This window comes from Bufo bufo, chromosome 1, assembly GCF_905171765.1.
Source record: "Bufo bufo chromosome 1, aBufBuf1.1, whole genome shotgun sequence".
NCBI lineage: Eukaryota > Metazoa > Chordata > Amphibia > Anura > Bufonidae > Bufo > Bufo bufo.
In genome coordinates this window covers 392,821,470-392,843,223 of record NC_053389.1, presented here as the reverse complement: position 1 = coordinate 392,843,223, position 21,754 = coordinate 392,821,470, and the positions used below count along the sequence as shown (strand labels likewise).

The 21,754-nt window shown below is 45.2% G+C and overlaps 1 protein-coding gene across 3 annotated transcripts in view; it reads right to left on the bottom strand.

The window, feature by feature from the left end:
- SHROOM1 (shroom family member 1) overlaps positions 1–21,754 on the bottom strand; it is a 146,958-nt gene that overhangs the window by 110,212 nt on the left and 14,992 nt on the right. Inside the window, exon 2 of one of the 3 annotated variants that reach the window (XM_040405697.1) lies at positions 8,177–8,300. The exons of the other annotated variants lie outside the window; for them this stretch is intronic. The gene's annotated coding sequence lies outside the window, so the exon portion shown is untranslated. The remainder of the gene's footprint in view (positions 1–8,176; positions 8,301–21,754) is intronic. 3 annotated transcript variants of the gene reach the window in all.

Below are 21,754 nucleotides of genomic sequence, written 5' to 3'. Positions count from 1 at the left end.
CAACTCTGACACAGCCCCTGCAGGAAGTTGGGTGTGGATCCGCCTCTAGCTCAGTCTAGCCAGTTGATTGTTAGTAGAGGAGGAGATAGAAACATCCAGACAATCACCTTCTCTCTGAGGATTATCTACTGTGAGAAAATCCTCACCATCTGTACAGTACTCAAAGAAGAAAGAAAGAGAGATAAAACAAAGAGCCAAGAAGGTCCAGAATCTGCATAGCCGAGCACTGGAGTCAAAACACTTGTCACACTTGGACACGATTTGGCCAGTCATATCTTGACTCTGTATCCCTCAGTTATAGCCAGCATTGCAAGATAGAGAGGAAAGAGTACTATGTTCCCATCCTTGCTTCAATCCATACATTGCTATCTGGAGAGATTAGAATTCTGTGAATTATTTGGAATTGTGTTTTGATACTATCGGATGTACTACAACTCCCATTCTACAAAGAGAGACATTTTTTTTCTACCTCTGGCCTGATTATTGACCCCTATACCCTACACCTATTGCCTTGCACCCGCACCAAACAGCACCCCAGCTACCTTCAGGCAAGAGCCCAAACATCAGGGTGTGCCCCGAGGGAAGAAAGAGTGCGCCCTCCTTTCACTGCCCTCGCTTTAGGGAGCATCAGCATGAGGATTGCCACTGTGATGGACTGTTATTGCCAGAGCCACTACCACTCCCATCCTCTACTCAGTTTCTCCCAGGTTGGGGCACTAATACTGTATTACAGTGTGGATAAGGTATTGATTGAGGATGCACAGCATAGGTACATATACTGTATATCCATGTGTTTGGATGTGTGTATGTGATATTGACATTATTATGACAGATCATATTTGGTGCACTTTAACCCATTCAAGACCAAGCCAGTTTTTACCTTTAGGACCAAACCACATTTTGCTAATCTGACATGTTTCACTTTATGTGGTAATAACGTTGGAACACTTTTACTTATCCAAGCCATTCTAAGATTGTTTTCTCGTGACACATTGTACTTCATGTTAGTGACAAATTTGAGTCAATATGTTTTACCTTTATTTATAAAAATAAATAAAAAATTACCGAAATTTTGGAAAAATTCGCAATTTTCTAAATTTGAATTTCTCTGGTTTTCTGACAGATAGTGGTACCTAACTAAATAGTTATTACTTTACATTTACCATATGTCTACTTCATGTTTTCATCATTTTGTAAATGTTATTTTTTTAGGACGTTAGAAGGTTGTAAAGTGCTATATGGGTGCACAGCGGGGCTCAGAATGGGAGGAACACAGTGTTGCTTTTGGAAGGCAGATTTCGCTGGAATAATTTTCAGGCACCATGTCGCATTTGAAGACACCCTGAGGCACCCCAACAGTGAAAAAACAAAACAAAAGTGACCCCATTATGGAAAATACAACCCCCAAGGAATTTTTCAAGGGGTGCACTGAGCACTTTGGCTTAATAGCCGTTTCATAGAATTTAGAAAGACTTGGCAGTGAAAATGAAAAATTTCATATTTTACAAGAATATCTCGCTTTTGGCCCAAATTTTTCATTTTAACAAGGGGTATCAAGAGAAAATACACCCCATAATCTGTTACCCATTTTCTCCTGAATACATCAACACCCCATATGTGGTTGTAAAGTGCTGTATGAGCACACAGCGGGGCTCAGAATGGGAGGAACACAGTGTGGCTTTTGGAAGGCAGATTTCGCAGAAAAATTTTTTAGGCACCATGTCGCATTTGAAGACATCCTGAGGCACCCCAACATTGAAAACCGCAAAAACGAGGCTCTAGGGGTGCCAGAACATAAAAGGAAATGGTAGAAATGCCTCATTTAATAAAATGACACCTTTCAATGTATTCATCTAGGGGTATAATAGGAATTTTTTTTTTTTTGGGGGGAGCTATTATTGGATTGCCAAATGGAAAAATACTAAACTGAAAATGTCTTCTCATGGATTAATTAATAAATTAATGAAATGGACTTAATGGATATCAGTGGAGGTGTGGGCCCGGTTTAGAGGGGCAGGTCTGACAGTAGTGAGTGGTGTCTTTCCTAATCCCTTTAACCGAGCAAACTCAACACCTTTTTTGGGGTCGCCTCTTGTTTTTCTGTGAGATGGGGGGGGGGGGGGGGGGGGGGAGTACTCCAGGGAAATGCTGCCCATGTATTATTCTTCAGACCCCATAAGCACTGCTGTCTGAAAAACTGCCCTCTCCTTCCTGAACGCCAAAAGTCTATTTTTTTATTATTTTCTCCTGAAATTCCAAGAAGGTCCCCTCATGACCAGCTGTTCTGTGGATGACAAAGGCATTATATAGTGACACTTGGGTTAGGTACACAGCAATTTTTTTGTACCACACCTTAGATTTTCTTAAGGCACTGTAGGGCTGTAGTAACTGCTCTGAAAGATCCACTCTGCCCATGAACTTGTTGTAATCCTGGATACACACAGGCTTGATGTTCTGCTCTGTGGTTCCTCGGACTGGGATGGACTGATCTGCATGGATGGTAGTTAACAGAAGAATATCCCGTTTGTCCTTGTATTTTAGCAGCATCAAATTTTCTGAGCAAACAGCCCTGCTTTCCCCACGACGCACTGTCTGGTCTATAAAGGATTTAGGGAGCCCTTTTTGATTTCTTCTAATTGTGCCACATGTGCCTATGCCTCTGGCAACAAGGCACTTCAGGAGAGGGACACTATTGTAAAAGTTGTCCCAATATAGATGGTATCTGTGGTCCAGCAGGGGGTGGACTACATTCCATACCATCTTCCCACTTATATCCAGAATCGGGGGACAATCGGGTGGCTCAATTTTGGAATATTTTCCCTTGAAAATACGAAAGCGCAATGTATACCCGGATACACTTTCACAGGCCTTAAACAACTTCACGCCATACCTAGCCCCTTTATTGGGCAGGTACTGGCGGAAATGTAATCGGCCTTTGAAGTGGACCAATAATTCATCCACTGAGAGGCATTTTTGGGGGGTATATACTTGACTAAATTTGGAATTGTAGTGGTCAACCACTGGCCTAATTTTAAAGAGTCTGTCATAACTGGGGTCGCTTGGGGGTTGGCATTCATTATTATTGCTGAAGTGTAGGAATCTTAGAGCTTCGAAACGGGCCCGGGGCATGGCAAGACAGTGAAGAGGGGTGTGATAAAGAATATCTTTGTTCCAATACAAACGCTTAGAAGTCCCCAAAACCTTTGCATTTTAGTCGTGTCAGTAGGGGTCCATTTGTGGATCCTTGCCATATAACTGTCTGGATGGGAGGCAATACATCGCTCTGCATATATATTTGTTTGTTCTACCATCAAGTTAATTAGGTCATCAGCGAAGAATATTTGGAAAAAATTAATTTCACTGAAACCTGCGGTATCTACATTGATGGCTAGAGTGGCTGTAAATTCAGGCACCTGGGGCACATAGTTATCTGTGGGGATCCATGAAGAGTCACTTGTATGGGGTTGCGACTGCGCACTACCCCTAGGACGCCTACGAGGGGGTTCATCATTAGATGAATCATCTGAGGAAGATGAAACTAAAAATGTCACTTCATCTCCACTGTTGGAGTCAGTGTCCTCAAAAAGCACAGCATATGCCTCTTCGGCAGTGAAAAGCCGTTTAGTCATTTTAAACTGTAAACTAACGTAGATTTTGTTAGTCTTTTTATTTATTTATTAATAGAACAGCAGACTAAAATACTGTATATCCTTTAGGATAGGATAAAAACTCCCCGAGTCACTTGGCAGTTATTGACAGGTGTCACAGGTAGCACAGTTGGCAGGCGATGAGCCAGGGGTCTAGTATGGGGCACAGAGTAGTGCCAATATCCTTACTGGGGCAGAAAAGGGGTTAATTAATGTATTATTTTACAGTTATAGGTGGCACAAATCCACATGGGGCATAAGAGACTTATATTTTACAGAATGGTGCCACTCAAGCACAGGACACAAGTATGTACACACAGGAGGATGGCACACGTAGTGACAGGGTTATTTTATTTTATTTTTTTATGCAACTTGGGAGTTTGACGGGTGTCTTGACGGATGGACAGGCTGGTGTGACAGGTGACTTGATAGACAGACAGACTAGAGCGACAAGTGTCTTGATGGACGGACAGGCTGGAGTGACAAGTGTCTTGATGGACGGACAGGCTGGAGTGACAAGTGTCTTGACGGACGGACAGTTGTCTTGACGGACGGACAGGTGGAAGTGACAGATGTCTTGACGGACGGACAGGCTGTAGTGACAGGTGTCTGGATGAGGCGATGATGACAGGATTGATGTGTCACTGACTGGGGCAAATCAGGCACAGAAGAGTGGCAAATCAGCACTGAAGGGGTTAATTATGTATGAGGCAGGGGATGAGGCACAGAACTGATCTGTGTCACTGATTGGGGCACAGAAGCAGCTTTTCGGCACACAAGGGGTTAATTCTCTCTGGTAAGTAAGGCTATTTTCACACTAGCGGCAGGACGGATCCGACAGGCTGTTCACCCTGTCGGATCCGTCCTGCCGCTATTTTGCCGTGCTGCGCCGGACCGCCACTCCGTCCCCATTAATGGGGACGGGGGCGGAGCTCCGATGCAGCACGGCAGTGCACGGCGAAAGGCCGCCAGGCTAAAAGTACTGCATGTCTGACTTTTTAGTCCGGCGGCCTCTCACCGCGAACTGCCGTGCTGCGCCGGAGCTCCGCCCCCATTATAGTCAATGGGGACGGAGTGGCGGTCCGGCGGCACGGCGAAATAGCGGCAGGACGGATCTGACAGGGTGAACAGCCTGTCGGATCTGTCCTGCCGCTAGTGTGAAAGTACCCTTATACTGTACTGCAGCGTTTCACACTGTCTCCTTCTCTGATCTCTTCCCTGACAGGAATTGGGACGATCAGAGAAGGAGAAGCACGTAGTCCCTCCCTAACCCCCCCTTACCTGCCCCGATGCGCTGTGATTGGTCTCTGTGCAGTAATGGACCAATCACAGCGATCGCAGGCAGGTCAGCGCATCGCTCTGTGCGCTGACAGTGAAACCCGATCACGTACATGCACGTGGGGATGCGGTAAGGCACCACATTCTCCCACGTACATGTACGTGATATTGCAGGAAGGGGTTAAAGCTGTATTCTTTAGGCATAATATTGTAGGCAGCCTAATGTTTGTGCACTGTATGGCAGTATATTTTAGTGCACTGTGGAAGTACTATTATTTGGGCACAGCATGACTTTTTGGCACTGTATGCCAACATTATTAGATCATTTCATGTATGGTATGGGTATTGTAATATTTGATGTGTTAGGCTAGTTTTACGCCTATGTTAAAGCTATCCAACAGGCTGTTAAAGGGGTTTTGCCATCACATACAATGGGGGCATATCGCTAGGATATGCCCCCCATTATCTGATAGGTGCGGGTCCCACCTCTGGGACCCGCACCTACAACGAGAACGGAGCAGGGAAATTAATGGAGGGCGCACTGCGCATGCGCAGCCACCCTCCATTCATTTCAATGGGGCTGCCAAAAATATGCGCTCGCATTCACTTGTATGGGAGCAGCGCTTGGTGGTGGACGGACCCCGGGAAACCCGGGGTCCTCCAGTCACAGCTCTCCCTGCTCCATTTTCCTTGTAGATGCGGGTCCCAGAGGTGGGACCAGCACCTATCAGACAATGGGAGCATATCCTAGCTGGATGCTGTCATTCACTTCCAGACCCCACTGACCATAATAGGACCCGGCTGGCTTCTGACATGAGCACTAGGTTTTGGCCAGACAAAAACTGGTACATGCTCTACTTTTTGTCCAGCCAAATCCCTGTTCTTCTGCTGGAAAAGCCTGCCAGATAGCTTTAACGCAGATGTGGAACTAGAAATATTATTTGATAAATGTATGGCATTATTTATGCATCGAGTTTAAAACTTAAAGGGGTTGTGCAAGTTATATTTATTGATGACATCCTCAGGATAGGTCATCAATATCAGATCGGCGGGGGCCTGACACCTGGCACCCCCGCCGATCTGCTGTTTGAAGAGAAGGCGCGCGCCGTGCCATTGTTTACCTGTTCGCCGTTGCATCTGCAGCGGTGAGCAGGTGTAATTGCACCCAAGCCGTCCCATTCATTTCAATGGTACGGCTCGCTTCTATACACTTGTATAGGAGCGAGCCGTACCATTGAAATGAAAAGGACGGCTTAGGTGTAATTACACCTGCTCACCGCTGCAGATGCAACGGCGAGCAGGTAAACAATGGCACGGCGCGCGCCTTCTCTTCAAACAGCTGATTGGCGGGGGTGCCAGGTGTCGGACCCCCGCCGATCTGATATTGATGACCTATCCTGAGGATAGGTCATCAATAAATATAACTTGGACATCCCCTTTAAGGTCCCTTTCAGACGAGCTAGTGTCATGCTCCAGACTTGCAGCGCACCTCCCATGCTGAACCTCCAGCACTGCCCGAGTTGCATAGCATTATATTGATTTATGATGCTATGTAACCTTCAGGCCTCTTGCACACAAAGTTTTTTTTTCCCGTTTACCTTCCGTTTTTCGCGTTTAATGGCTCCGCCAAAAAAAGAGAAGGTACTCCGTATGCCTTGCGTTTCCGTATTTCCATTTTTCCGTTCAAAGATAGAACATGTCCTATTGGATAGTACTGTTCTATCAGGGGCCAGCTGTCCGTTCTGCGAAAAACAGAATGCACACGGACGTCATCTGTATTTTTTTAAAGACCGCAAAATACTGAAAAAGCCATACGGTCGTGTTCAAGAGTCCTTACAGTTGTGGAATGTATTGGATAACACTGACATAATGCTGTCAGTGTTATCCAATACATTCTAGACCTCTAAGGGTTACATAGCATCATAAATCAATATAATGCTATGCAACCTCGGCAGTGCTGGAAATTCAGCACGGGTGCTGTGCTGCGAGTACGGAGGACGACACTCGCTCGTCTGAAACCTTGATAAATTTCCCCTATTACGTTCACATACAGGCCCAGATTTACTAATTGCAAAAATGGCGTAAACTTAGACTGTCTTAACCTGCAACAGATTTATCACAGGGGTTCAGGCTGGATGATACATTTGGTGCAGAAAGACATTTCACTGACTCTAAACCAACTATTGGTTAGATTACTGTGAGACAGATTCTCATGCGAGAACTGTTACACAATTTTGGTGGAAAATGGTGTATCCTAGAGCAGTCCAAGTGTCAATGGGGTCGTGGTGTGGCACACGACATGCTACGTCGTGTCAATGGGGTCGTAGTGTGGCACACGGCATGCTACGTTGTGTCAATGGGGTCGTGGTGTGGCACACAACATGCTACGTCGTGTCAATGGGGTCGTGGTGTGGCACGCAACATGCTACGTCGTGTCAATGGGGTCGTGGTGTGGCACGCAACATGCTACGTCGTGTCCATGGGGTCGTGGTGTGGCACACGGCATGCTACGTTGTGTCAATGGGGTCGTGGTGTGGCATACGGCATGCTACGTTGTGTCAATGGGGTCGTGGTGTGGCACACGGCATGCTACGTCGTGTCAATGGGGTAGTGATGTGGCACACAACAGGCTACGTCGTGTCAATGGGGTCGTGATGTGGCACACGATATGCTACGTTGTGTCAATGGGGTCTTGAAGTGTAAATGGATGGCCACATAGCTATACAGTATAGTATTATGGTACTTTCACACTTGCGGCAGAGGATTCCGGCAGGCAGTTCCGTCGCTGCAGACCAGAAAGCCGGATCAGTTTTGCCGGAACACTTAATGCCGGATCTGGCACTAATACACTTCAATGTAAATTAATGCCGGATTCGGCATTCCGGCAAGTGATCAATATTTTTGGCCGGAGAGAAAACTGCAGCATGCTGTGGTATTTTCTCCATCCAAAAAACGTAAGAGGGACTGAACTGAAGACATCCTGATGCATACCTAATGGAGTGCTCTCTGTTCATAATGCATTAGGATAAAACTGATCAGTTTTTTTTCCGGTATTGAGCCCCTAGGACGGAACTCAATACGGGAAAACAAAAACGCTAGTGTGAAAGTACCCTTAATCAGTGCAGATAATTAAATAAAGGCCTGTTTAAAACATATAAACATTTATTATAGTAATTATACACATGCATTAAATGTATACAACTAGCGGAACGCTGTTTTCTGTAAGAAGCCATACTGCAAGCAGAGATCACCTCGTCTGATAGTATCTTCATCTTCCATTTGTAAATAAGAGGACTGGTAACATTTCCTAGCCAGAGAGCAAGCAAAGATCTGGTTGCAAATAACACTGAGACAAAAGAGCCTTTGTGATCTCACCTTAAATAAATGATACAAGAGAAGCAGAGTTAAATTACCAACATAGCAGGCACACGGAAATGCCAAGTGACGGTTGTCCTGTTTTGAGATCTGATATATAAGACATAGTAATTTTGTTTTCCTGGTTCTAAGAATGTGGAAACCATTTTTAAGGCAAAAGTTTCTAGTGTAAACCTACCGGTTGTTTTATAACTTTTATATCATAGCATGCGTGCTTGTATTCAGGAATCCAACATCCCCATTTAGTATGCATATATCAGTAGGAAAGGTTCACAGAACACCTAAACTGCATATACCTGCTGTTGTCCACTAATTTCAGCTATTGCACTAGTCATAGATGTAATGACAAGATTGACAACAATTCCTCTTAAATCATAAAGTCTTTTGGATTGTTAATAATAATAATAATAATAATAATAATCTATATATGAGTGAAGTTATAAAAAAATTGGATTCGGCTGATTTGCCAAAGTTCACAAAGAAATTTGATTTGTAACTTTTAAAAGCAGCATAACATTACTCTCCACTCTTCCATATCATTATCTTAAACCATGTCCTTCTATTACAGATCTTCTCTTCTTTATGCATCACAGACTTGGACCTTCACATGGATTACTTCACAGCTTCTGATTTAGCCTCCCAGACTTGCATGACACTCCATCCTCCTCTCACCCTTTATCTGTTGGTACCGCTTTCTGCCCTAGGTACCCTCCTCCATCCATATCTTTGGCCCAGGACAGTTTATAAAAATCCATGATTTCAAGATCCCTTTTACACTCAATAAATTTACCCAACTTCATCATCTATCTTCATCCTATCACAGTTACCAGCTCCATATTTTCCACAGTCTTACTGTCTAGGATTCTGCCCTATCCTTCAGACCACACATTTAAGCTCTTACGTCTTCCTACTGCCTCCAACTCAAAAAACATGTCTCTGATCTGCACTTTCTTCATTCTCCAGTCAACAGAAAATGCTTGTACATACCCTCATCATCTTCTGCCCGGACTATTGCAACATCATTTTCTTTGTCCTTCTCCAACACTTTTGCAAACCCTCCAATCCATCCTCAACGTCGCTGACCAGTTAATCCACTTCTCTCCTCAGTCCTGTTACACACTTCTCACTGCCAATCCCTTCACTGACTACCCATCGCCCATTAAATACATTTTAAACTATTAACAACCAGATGCAAGGCAGTCCATCAGTCATCTCCATACATCTTGTTCTGATCTACAGCTGTGTCCACATCTGCAGTTGTAATTCAATATCTAGCATAGAAACAGAAAACTGGTATTGCTGTATCTGGCATATGACAGATCTCCAGCACCCAACAGATCCCATACTCTATAATAGGGTCCACTGGGTTTCTGGTGTAAATACCAACTTTATGGTGGAAAGATACAGTTGCATGCCGGTATTCATTCACGTGTACGGTACTTGCTTGTTTTTGTTGGTTCATATGTTATATATTGTAACTAGAGTTGAGCGAACACCTGGATGTTCGGGTTCGAGAAGTTCGGCCGAACTTCACGGAAATGTTAGGGTTCGGGATCCGAACCCGACCCGAACTTCGTCCCGAACCCGATCCCCATTGAAGTCAATGGGGACCCGAACTTTTCGGCACTAAAAAGGCTGTAAAACAGCCCAGGAAAGGGCTAGAGGGCTGCAAAAGGCAGCAAATGTAGTTAAATCCCCTGCAAACAAATGTGGATAGGGAAATGAATAAAAATAAAATAAATAAAAATTAACCAATATCAATTGGAGAGAGGTCCCATAGCAGAGAATCAGGCTTCATGTCAGCAGAGAATCAGTCTTCATGTCATAGCAGAGAATCAGGCTTCACGTCACCCAAAACTGGAACAGTCCATTGTCAGATATTTAGGCCCCGGCACCCAGGCAGAGGAGAGGGGTCCCATAACAGAGATTCAGGCTTCATGTCAGCAGAGAATCAGTCTTCATGTAATAGCAGAGAATCAGGCTTCACGTCACCCAAAACTGGAACAGTCCATTGTCAGATATTTAGGCCCCGGCACCCAGGCAGAGGAGAGAGGTCCCATAACAGAGATTCAGGCTTCATGTCAGCAGAGAATCAGTCTTCAAGTCATAGCAGAGAATCAGGCTTCATGTCATAGCAGAGAATCAGGCTTCATGTCACCCACCACTGGAACAGGCCACTGTCAGATATTTTTAGGCCCCGGCACCCAGACAGAGGAGAGGTTCATTCAACTTTGGGTTGCCCCGCAATATAATGGTAAAATGAAAATAAAAATAGTATTGAATGAGGAAGTGCCCTGGAGTACAATAATATATGGTTAAGGGGAGGTAGTTAATGTCTAATCTGCACAAGAGATGGACAGGTCCTGTGGGATCCATGCCTGGTTCATTTTTATGAACGTCAGCTTGTCCACATTGGCTGTAGACAGGCGGCTGCGTTTGTCTGTAATGACGCCCCCTGCCGTGCTGAATACACGTTCAGACAAAACGCTGGCCGCCGGGCAGGCCAGCACCTCCAAGGCATAAAAGGCTAGCTCTGGCCACGTGGACAATTTGGAGACCCAGAAGTTGAATGGGGCCGAACCATCAGTCAGTACGTGGAGGGGTGTACACAGGTACTGTTCCACCATGTTAGTGAAATGTTGCCTCCTGCTAACACGTTCCGTATCAGGTGGTGGTGCAGTTAGCTGTGGCGTGGTGACAAAACTTTTCCACATCTCTGCCATGCTAACCCTGCCCTCAGAGGAGCTGGCCGTGACACAGCTGCGTTGGCGACCTCTTGCTTCTCCTCTGCCTTCGCCTTGGGCTTCCACTTGTTCCCCTGTGACATTTGGGAATGCTCTCAGTAGAGTGTCTACCAACGTGCGCTTGTACTCGCGCATCTTCCTATCACTCTCCAGTGCAGGAAGTAAGGTAGGCACATTGTCTTTGTACCGTGGATCCAGCAGGGTGGCAACCCAGTACTCCGCACACGTTAAAATGTGGGCAACTCTGCTGTCGTTGCGCAGGCACTGCAGCATGTAGTCGCTCATGTGTGCCAGGCTGCCCAGAGGTAAGGACAAGCTGTCCTCTGTGGGAGGCGTATGGTCATCGTCCTGCGTTTCCCCCCAGCCACGCACCAGTGATGGGCCCGAGCTGCGTTGGGTGCGACCCCGCTGTGAACATGCTTCATCCTCATCCTCCTCCACCTCCTCCTCATCCTTGTCCTCCTCATCCTCCAGTAGTGGGCCCTGTCTGGCCACATTTGTACCTGGCCTCTGCTGTTGCAAAAAAACTCCCTCTGAGTCACTTCGAAGAGACTGGCCTGAAAGTGCTAAAAATTACCCCTCTTCCTCATCCTCCTCCTCCTCCTCCTGGGCCACCTCCTCTTCCATCATCGCCCTAAGTGTTTTCTCAAGGAGACATAGAAGTGGTATTGTAACGCTGATAATGGCGTCATCGCCACTGGCCATGTTGGTGGAGTACTCGAAACAGCGCAACAGGGCACACAGGTCTTGCATGTGAACGCCGGAAGCGCGAACAGACGGCCCGCACTTTATGCAGCAGCTCTGACATGTCGGGGTAGTTGCAAATGAACTTCTGCACCACCAAATTCAGCACATGCGCCAGGCAAGGGATGTGCGTCAAACCGGCTAGTCCCAGAGCTGCAACGAGATTTCGCCCATTATCGCACACCACCAGGCCGGGCTTGAGGCTCACCGGCAGCAACCACTCGTCGGTCTGTTGTTCTATACCCCGCCACAACTCCTGTGCGGTGTGGGGCCTGTCCCCCAAACATATGAGTTTCAGAATGGCCTGCTGACGTTTACCCCGGGCTGTGCTGAAGTTGGTGGTGAAGGTGTGTGGCTGACTGGATGAGCAGGTGGAAGAAGAGGAGGAGGAAGCTGAGTAGGAGGAGGAGACAGGAGGCAAAGAATGTTGCCCTGCGATCCTTGGCGGCGGAAGGACCTGCGCCAAACAGCTCTCCGCCTGGGGCCCAGCCGCCACTACATTTACCCAGTGTGCAGTTAGGGAGATATAGCGTCCCTGGCCGTGCTTACTGGTCCACGTATATGTGGTTAGGTGGACCTTGCCACAGATGGCGTTGCGCAGTGCACACTTGATTTTATCGGATACTTGGTTGTGCAGGGAAGGCACGGCTCTCTTGGAGAAGTAGTACCGGCTGGGAACAACATACTGTGGGACAGCAAGCAACATGAGCTGTTTGAAGCTGTCTGTGTCCACCAGCCTAAATGACAGCATTTCATAGGCCAGTAGTTTAGAAATGCTGGTATTCAGGGCCATGGATCGAGGGTGGCTAGGTGGGAATTTACGCTTTCTCTCAAATGTTTGTGAGATGGAGAGCTGAACGCTGCCGTGTGACATGGTTGAGATGCTTGGTGACGCAGGTGGTGGTGTTGGTGGTACATCCCATGTTTGCTGGGCGGTAGGTGCCAACGTTCCTCCAGAGGCGGAGGAAGAGGCCGAGGCGGCAGCAGCAGAAGAGGCCGAGGCGGCAGCAGCAGAAGAGATAGCAGGGGGAGCCTGAATGACTTCCTTGTTTTTAAGGTGTTTACTCCACTGCAGTTCATGCTTTGCATGCAGGTGCCTGGTCATGCAGGTTGTGCTAAGGTTCAGAACGTTAATGCCTCGCTTCAGGCTCTGATGGCACAGCGTGCAAACCACTCGGGTCTTGTCGTCAGCACATTGTTTGAAGAAGTGCCATGCCAGGGAACTCCTTGAAGCTGCCTTTGGCGGTGCTCGGTCTCAGATGGTGGCAGTCAGTAGCAGGCGGAGTCTCTTGGTGGCGGGTGTTCTGCTTTTGCCCACTGCTCCCTCTTTTGCTACGCTGTTGGCTCGGTCTCACCACTGCCTCTTCCTCCGAACTGTGAAAGTCAGTGGCACGACCTTCATTCCATGTGGGGTCTAGGACCTCATCGTCCCCTGCATCGTCTTCCACCCAGTCTTGACCCCTGACCTCCTGTTCAGTCTGCACACTGCAGAAAGACGCAGCAGTTGGCACCTGTGTTTCGTCATCATCAGAGACGTGCTGAGGTGGTATTCCCATGTCCTCATCATCAGGAAACATAAGTGGTTGTGCGTTAGTTCATTCCATCTCTTCCACCCCTGGGGAAGGGCTAGTTGGATGCCCTTGGGAAACCCTGCCAGCAGAGTCTTCAAACAGCATAAGAGAGACTGCTGCATAACTTGAGGCTCAGACAGTTTCCCTGATATGCACGGGGGTGATGTGACAGACTGATGGGCTTGGTTTTCAGGCGCCATCTGTGCGCTTTCTGCAGAAGACTGGGTGGGAGATAATGTGAACGTGCTGGATCCACTGTCGGCCACCCAATTGACTAATGCCTGTACCTGCTCAGGCCTTATCATCCTTAGAACGGCATTGGGCCCCACAAAATATCGCTGTAAATTCTGCTGGCTACTGGGACCTGAGGTAGTTGGTTCACTAGGACGTGTGGCTGTGGCAGAATGGCCACGTCCTCTCCCAGCACCAGAGGGTCCACTAACACCACCACGACTATGTCCGCGTCCCTTACTAGATGTTTTCCTCATTGTTACCGTTCACCACAATAAGAAAAATATTATTTGGCCCAATGTATTGAATTCAAATTCAGGCCTTTTTTTTTTTTTTTACAGACACCTAACACTATCTGGCTATCTATTTAGGTACCGTATTACACTAATACAGGCACAGCAGTAATGACAGATTTAGCTGAATATAAATTTAAGGCCTATTTTTTAGGCGCTGGGTGACAGGTATACGTTTACACACAGAATTAGACTTGGAATTGAACAGTAGCGTGTGTGTGAAGTTATTGAGAATAACCCTATCTGCACCTTCAATCTTATATACCCTTTTAGGGATAGATTTAAAGTAGGCCTGATACAGCAGAAACCACTAATTTAGAGAATTGCAAAATTGGGAATTGTATTTCAACCCAGAACAAAAACTGTGCTTTGACGGACACTAAATAACTTGACCAGCTAAAGCAATAATGACAGATTTGGATGAATATAAATTTGAGGCCTATTTTTTAGGCGCTGGGTGACAGGTATACGTTTACATACAGAATTAGACTTTGAATTGCACTGTAGCGTGTGTGTGTGAAGTTATTGAGAATAACTTCGTGACAGGCTCAGCTTGACCCTGATGTAGGATATAGCCAAAAAATAACCACACTATTGATGGTTAAATGTACTTGGTGACAGGCTCAGCTTGCCCCTGATGTAGTATATGGCCAAAAAATAACCACACTATTGATGGCTAAATGCACTTCGTGACAGGCTCAGCTTGACCCTGATGTAGGATATAGCCAAAAAATAACCACACTATTGATGGTTAAATGCACTTGGTGACAGGCTCAGCTTGACCCTGATGTAGGATATAGCCAAAAAATAACCACACTATTGATGGTTAAATGCACTTGGTGACAGGCTCAGCTTGCCCCTGATGTAGTATATGGCCAAAAAATAACCACACTATTGATGGTTAAATGCACCTGATGACAGCTTGACCCTGATGTAGGATATAGCCAAAAAATAACCACACTATTGATGGTTAAATGTACTTGGTGGCAGCTTGTGCTGGCGCACCACAAGACACAAAATGCCTGCCTATCAACCCAGAAAAAAGTGAATGAAAAACGCTCTGGGCAGCCTAAAAACAGTGAGCAATTGAATAGCAGCAGTTCAATGATCCACAGCTGTAGATCGATCACTGAATGAAGTCTTTTGGAGGAGTTAATCACTGCCTAATCTCGCCCTAACGTCGCAGCTGCAACCTCTCCCTACACTTGTAACAGCAGAGTGATGTGCAGCGCTACGTGACCCAAGCTTATATAGAGGCTGGGTCACATGCTGCACTGGCCAATCACAGCCATGCCAATAGTAGGCATGGCTGTGATGGCCTCTTGGGGCAAGTAGTATGACGCTTGTTGATTGGCTGCTTTGCAGCCTTTCAAAAAGCGCCAAGAAAGCGCCGAACACCGAACCCGGACTTTTACGAAAATGTTCGGGTTCGTGTCACGGACACCCCAAAATATACAGTTCGGGTTCGCTCATCCCCAATTGTAACCCCTCTGTATTTCATACACCCTGAATGGCAATATTAATAAAATCATATTAATGAAAGTTATGCAACTATCTAAGGCTACGTGCACACAATCCTATGTATTTTGCGGTCCGCACACCAAGGATCTTGAAAATATGGATACTGGCCTTCTGCATGCAGCAACTTCTTTGTAGAAATGCCTATACTTTCCCACAAAACGGACAAGAATAGGACATATGTAACACACCAGAGTAGCATTACCACTTCTGCACCCTGCTACTATCTCCAATGGGCTAACAAAGCGTCATCTTAGGTATTTTGTTCAGGTCCCATACACTGTGCATTTCTAATGTTTGTAACTGTTATGTTCCCATGTAATGTGCCTGGTTCACCAGCAGGTGGCAGAAAACACGGCAGAGCTGCAGTTAGGTAGAATGGAGCTTCCCATTCCATTCTAAACCCCCCTTTAGAGAAGTGGGCGAGTCCTATTTCCTGCAGGAAGGGTGGGTCCCAGTTTCTAGTCAGTCCTAGCTTATCCCCTGCTTGGGGAATGTGTGCAGGGCACGTCTCTGATGGACATGCCCAAGCCAACCAGAGCACTTTCAGCTCTGCTAGACATGGAGGCCAAAGCTTAAACCCTCAGAAGCCAGGAGCATAGTTCCCTGGCATAACTTAAGAGTCAGACTACAGAGAAAAGGTGCAGCAGACAGAAGAAGCAGAGTTATACAGCCAGCCTGTCAGTACAGCAGAGCCAAAGAGAAACAGATGTAGCAAAGATGAGTTTGCCTGCCAGTTTAATGCTGAAGACTAATGGGACCAAGATAAAGTTTAAAGACTGTATCTGATGACCGTTTATTCAAGTAAAGCTGCTGTTCAACTACATACAAGGTCTGGACTCCATTTTTCTTGCAAATTCCTCAATTATTCCCCCTATTTATTGCTTCGGAGCCAAAGCCTGGGGTCCAGTCGTATCCAGGTAGGAGCACTGTGACACACATAAAGGGACATTTTAGGCCGCACTATACCACTCGGCATTACTATACCTGGGTCGCATTACATAGAGGGCCCTAGTGGGAGGTGCCCGTTGCACATGTTCTATACTTTGTGGATCGGCTGCAAAAATACAGACAGAACACCTAATCTGTCCGCATTTTTTGCCAGCCCTAGAGAGAAGTACAGGTTCACATTCAATCCACAAAAAATGTGGATCGGACGCTGACTGAAAGTGAATTTGTGTGCATGAGGCCCAATTTGGCTTTACAACCTGAGACTTGACTCTTAGTTGGCAGTGAAAAACAAAACTCTGTAAAAATATGCTGACATTTGAACATATTAAACGATGAATGAAGGATAATTAATTTTTTAACAGCAATCTACAGTTACAGTCCATACTAAAGATGTACCTCTGGGTGATTAATTTACTTAAGTCCCTTCCTGCCTGAAAACAGTTGAACAAACAAGTTTAAAAAATGTTATACATATTTATCAGCTTAATCTTATCTATCCTGCGCTTCCTGTTGAAAAGCTTGGGCTGACCATACTTGGCCAATAACTATGTTCTCCGACTCCCCCATTGTCATGGCTGTTTTCCTAGGCTGATATTTAATTTCTACATAGAGGTGAAAGGAGGTAAGCAGGTTCCAGCGTTTTAGCAGTTGTGGTTTAGGTCTGACTTTTTTTTTTTTTTTTTACTGTTTTACTATTACTATTATTATAATTAACATTGTATTTCTATAGCACTTTATATAGCATAATATTTGGGTAACACATTGTAATAAATAACATTTACAAATGACGGCAGGGTACAGTCAACCAAAACACTGTTTGCAAGATAAATGAGGTAGGAGTCCTGCCCATAACAAATTACAGTCCATAAAGCTAAACAGGGATTACATTGCAGGACATTTATAAAAATATATGCTTGATTCACAGTGATTTGTTTATTACTGGGTACTTGCTGCCAAAATGGAAGCATATCTGCAGTTTCAGGTGACTTTTCAGTACAAGCAATCACGTGTGTACATGAGGAATGATACTGAGAGTGGTTTGAAAAACAGAGATAAAAGCTAAACAGCACTCCAGACATTTTGCTGCAATTACTTAATCCATATATTCCACAGTTTCAAGAGAGTGCCATTATAATGGTAGCTGATAGCAATGTTTCAGACTAAAGGCCTCTTTAGGCTACTTTCACACTAGCGTTCTGCTGTCCGCTCGTGAGCTCCGTTTGAAGGGGCTCACGAGCGGAGAAGAACGCTTCCGTCCAGCCCTGATGCAGTCTGAATGGATGCGGATCCGCTCAGACTGCATCAGTCTGGCGGCGTTCAGCCTCCGCTCCGCTCGCCTCCGCACGGCCAGGCGGACAGCTGAACGCTGCTTGCAGCGTTCGGGTGTCCGCCTGGCCGTGCGGAGGCGAGCGGATCCGTCCAGACTTATAATGTAAGTCAATGGGGGCGGATCCGCTTGAAGATGACACCATATGCCTCAATCTTCAAGCGGATCCGTTCCCCATTGACTTACAATGGAAAGTCTGAACGGATCCGCTCAGACAACTTTCACACTTAGAAAATTTTCTAAGTTTTAATGCAGACGCATCCGTTCTGAACGGATGCGAACGTCTGCATTATCGGAGCGGATCCGTCTGATGAAACATCAGACGGATCCGCTCCGAACGCTAGTGTGAAAGTAGCCTTACACTGCACAATTTAGCAGACAATAGTCAGGAAGGAAGCGTTCCTTCCCGACAATCACCTACTCGTCAGTGGAGGTGACCATTTCATTTACATGCAGTGATCTCCTCCACAGTATGGAGAGGAGTGATCGCTAATGCCATCGCTCTTGCCCATAACGACTCATTATCTGCCGTCAGCAGACGATACAATTTGCTGCCGGCAAATGATGATTTAGGTGTCTGCACAAACAATAATCTTATTATTAGGTAATCGGTGGAACCTTTACATAGGCAGATCATCGCTAACGAGCATTCCTATGAACGATTGTTAGCCCTTAAAGGGGCCTTAAGGGCTGATTCATGCGACCGTGGTTGGCCCAAGAAGCACGACCCATGTGTTGGCCACATCACTCTGACCAAGTATGGTTCCCTTGACTAGTAATTCCCTAATAAGTTCTGATACAGTCAGTTTGCAAGTCTATTGTATTAGATTCAAGAAGGACCATTAGGCCCGAAACTTTGTTACCTGCTGCCATTATACTGTTGCTGTCATAAAACTCTGATGGAAGAAATGGGGTTGTGCAAGAATAGAGAGGAGGGGGACCTGTAAATGGATGATGAATTGTCTGCTTCCAGACGTCGGCTCTCTGATCCTTCTCCTGCATGCTCTGCTGGCCTCCATCTATGTCAACATCCGGCTGTCTGGTGCTCATGTGCTCAGAAGCACGGCAACTTATTCACGATCACATTTTAGTAACAACGTTGTTCTGGCCTCACCACGCCACCAATGTCATTACCCTGGTAATTAAATCTACCCCATTCATTTTACCAGTTTGCATCTACTGGGGACCCATCTCCATAAACCCCTCCCCCTTAGCTCCGCCCCCTTTACCTTTTGGCGTTTTTTTTATATGTATATATATGTTGTCTGTATGTTAAGTTTGTATGCAGTGTTTTGTACCTGATGGAGAGCCACTCCCCGAAATGCATTGCACTTCTGCAATAAAGCATCATCTTTACTATTACCATCTGGACTGGATTGTGGTTGGCTTTCTTGCGCCCTGGGATATTTTATTATTTTTTTACCTCTGGAACATCCGGTTTGACACCACAGCAGCCAACCACAGGCCACAGTGGTTTCCAACTCCCCTTGCGTCTTGTGATCATTTGTCATGATGCAAGGGGAGCAAGACACTGCTGCGGCCTGTGACTGGATGTTGAGATCGATGAAGCCCAGCGGAGCTTCCCAGGAGAAGGCGCGAGGAGCAGGCACCTACTCATTAAGGCCTGTTCCACACTTGTGCTGTTGTTTTCTGGTATTGAGATCCAGCAGAGTATATCAAAACTGGAAAAAAGTTTCAGTTAAGTCATAATGCAGTCTGAATGGAAAGAGATCCATTCAGGATGTCTTCTGCTCCGTCAGCATTCCGATTTGTGATAGAACACCAAGACCCTGCAAGCTGTGGTTTTTTGTCCGGTCATTGAAATAGAACAAACTGGATTCATCACTAAAAACAATGTAAGTCAATGGCAACGGATCTGTTTTTTTTTTTTTTAGGATCCTAAGAAACCGGATCAGTAACCGATTAACTTTCAATGTATTTGGTGACTGATGCGGTTTGTTACGTTTTGATTTCATACAACCACATCCTAAAGGAACAGATGCATTCTGATGTGCAAGATCAAAACGGATCCGTTTAATACCGGTTTTGAGATCCTCGGCCGGATCTCAAAACCAGAATTAACAACGCAAGTTATTTCTGGGATTCACGTCCCCACCTATTCCTTGGTTGAACTTGATGGACTTATGTCTTTTTTCAACTGTATTTACTATCTAAGTGTGAAACAGGCCTAACGCTTGAAGAGAGTTTGGCTCCTGTTAATATTTTTCCCCAAAATCCAATTGCATGTGGTAATTTCAAATCAACTTTATCAATCTCAATGAATGTCTTTTAGGTCTGTTTAGTCATCTATTTTACATGATCTGTATCTTTATGCTTTAAAGTCACAAGACTTAAAATGTGGGAACGACTCTTCTGTCTAAGACCTGAGTGACTCTCAAGTATATGTTAGACATGACATCAGTGTCAGTTGCACCCTAGGTATTACTGAACCTCCTGCAATAAACCTGTCCTTTAGACCCATAACTATATACTATGAGTGCACTCCCTGTCACTTGTCCTTTAATGTTCTGCTTCAATCACAGAAGCATCTCCTCCCTATTACTAAGAGAGAAATTGTTATAGGAAAGGATAAAACGGGATATAATCAAGAAGACTGTGCTTCATTAATGTTTATATGTTCTTCTCATAGTTCCTGAACCATGTACCTCCTACACATACATGTTACATCAAAGTACCCCCTGCCCCAAAGATGTTATCATGCCGTGTGCAGCATACTAAAGCATAGGAAAAGCACATCCCATATTTTAAAACCTACTGTAGCTACGGTTTGTGAAAGTTTGTGCATTGTATTCCTTTGTGGATGCATCAAACTGGATTTTTTCCAGTAGGTTTATTATAATAAAATGTTATTATTGTTACCTACAGAGTGATGCTCAACTGTATCCACAGAACCTTTGAGAGTCCATGAATTCCATGCAAAACACTGCTCGTCTTACCAAATTAGAAATTAGCACACTTAATTTTATTATTTCTTTCAATTGTATGAAATCCTACACCTACAATTAATTTGACATAACTGATCTGAAACTCAAAAAAACAAGAATTGCTTAAATGGTAATGAAGACAGAGCCATTCACGGATATATATCCAGGTATGAGAATACTTTCTTGGTAACCAGTATACTGTTTGAAAATGCTAACGGACTTCACAGTGCATAAATAGGAATTCTAGTATACTTAAAGTGCAAACACAGTTAAAGAAGCCTTAAGCGGGGTGTCTGATGGGTTGAACAATAAATAAATACATGATCGATCCCATCCAGATGTTGCCCGGATTAATTTCACTGGCTTTTGTTTAAAAGCCAAATCCTCAGTATTTATTATATTCCCCTACAGTGCTCTCAGTATATATATTGCCCTCCATAGTGTCCCAGAATAACTAATGCGCTCTGTAGTGCCCTCAGTATTTATTATATCCCCCCACAGTGCTTTCAGTATACATAATGCCCTCCATAGTGCCCCAGAATAACTAATGCGCTCTGTAGTGCCCTCAGTATTTATTATATCCCCCCACAGTGCTTTCAGTATACATAATGCCCTCCATAGTGCCCCAGAATAACTAATGCGCTCTGTAGTGCCCTCAGTATTTATTATATCCCCCCACAGTGCTTTCAGTATACATAATGCCCTCCATAGTGCCCCAGAATAACTAATGCGCTCTGTAGTGCCCTCAGTATTTATTATATCCCCCCACAGTGCTTTCAGTATACATAATGCCCTCCATAGTGCCCCAGAATAACTAATGCGCTCTGTAGTGCCCTCAGTATTTATTATATCGCACAACAGTGCTCTCAGTATACAGTGAAAAACAGAAGCATTTGAAAACCCTGCGATTTTGCAAGTTGTCTCACTTAGAAATGGAGGGGTCTGAAATTCACATTGTAGGTGCATTCCTACTCTGAGAGACAGAATAAATAAATAAAATTAAAAAAAAATTAAGGAAATCACATTGTATGATTTTTAAAGAATTAATTTGTCCTGCACTGCTGAACATAAGTATTTGAACACCTGAGAAACAGCAAGAATTCTAGCTCTCAAAGACCTGTTACTGTGCC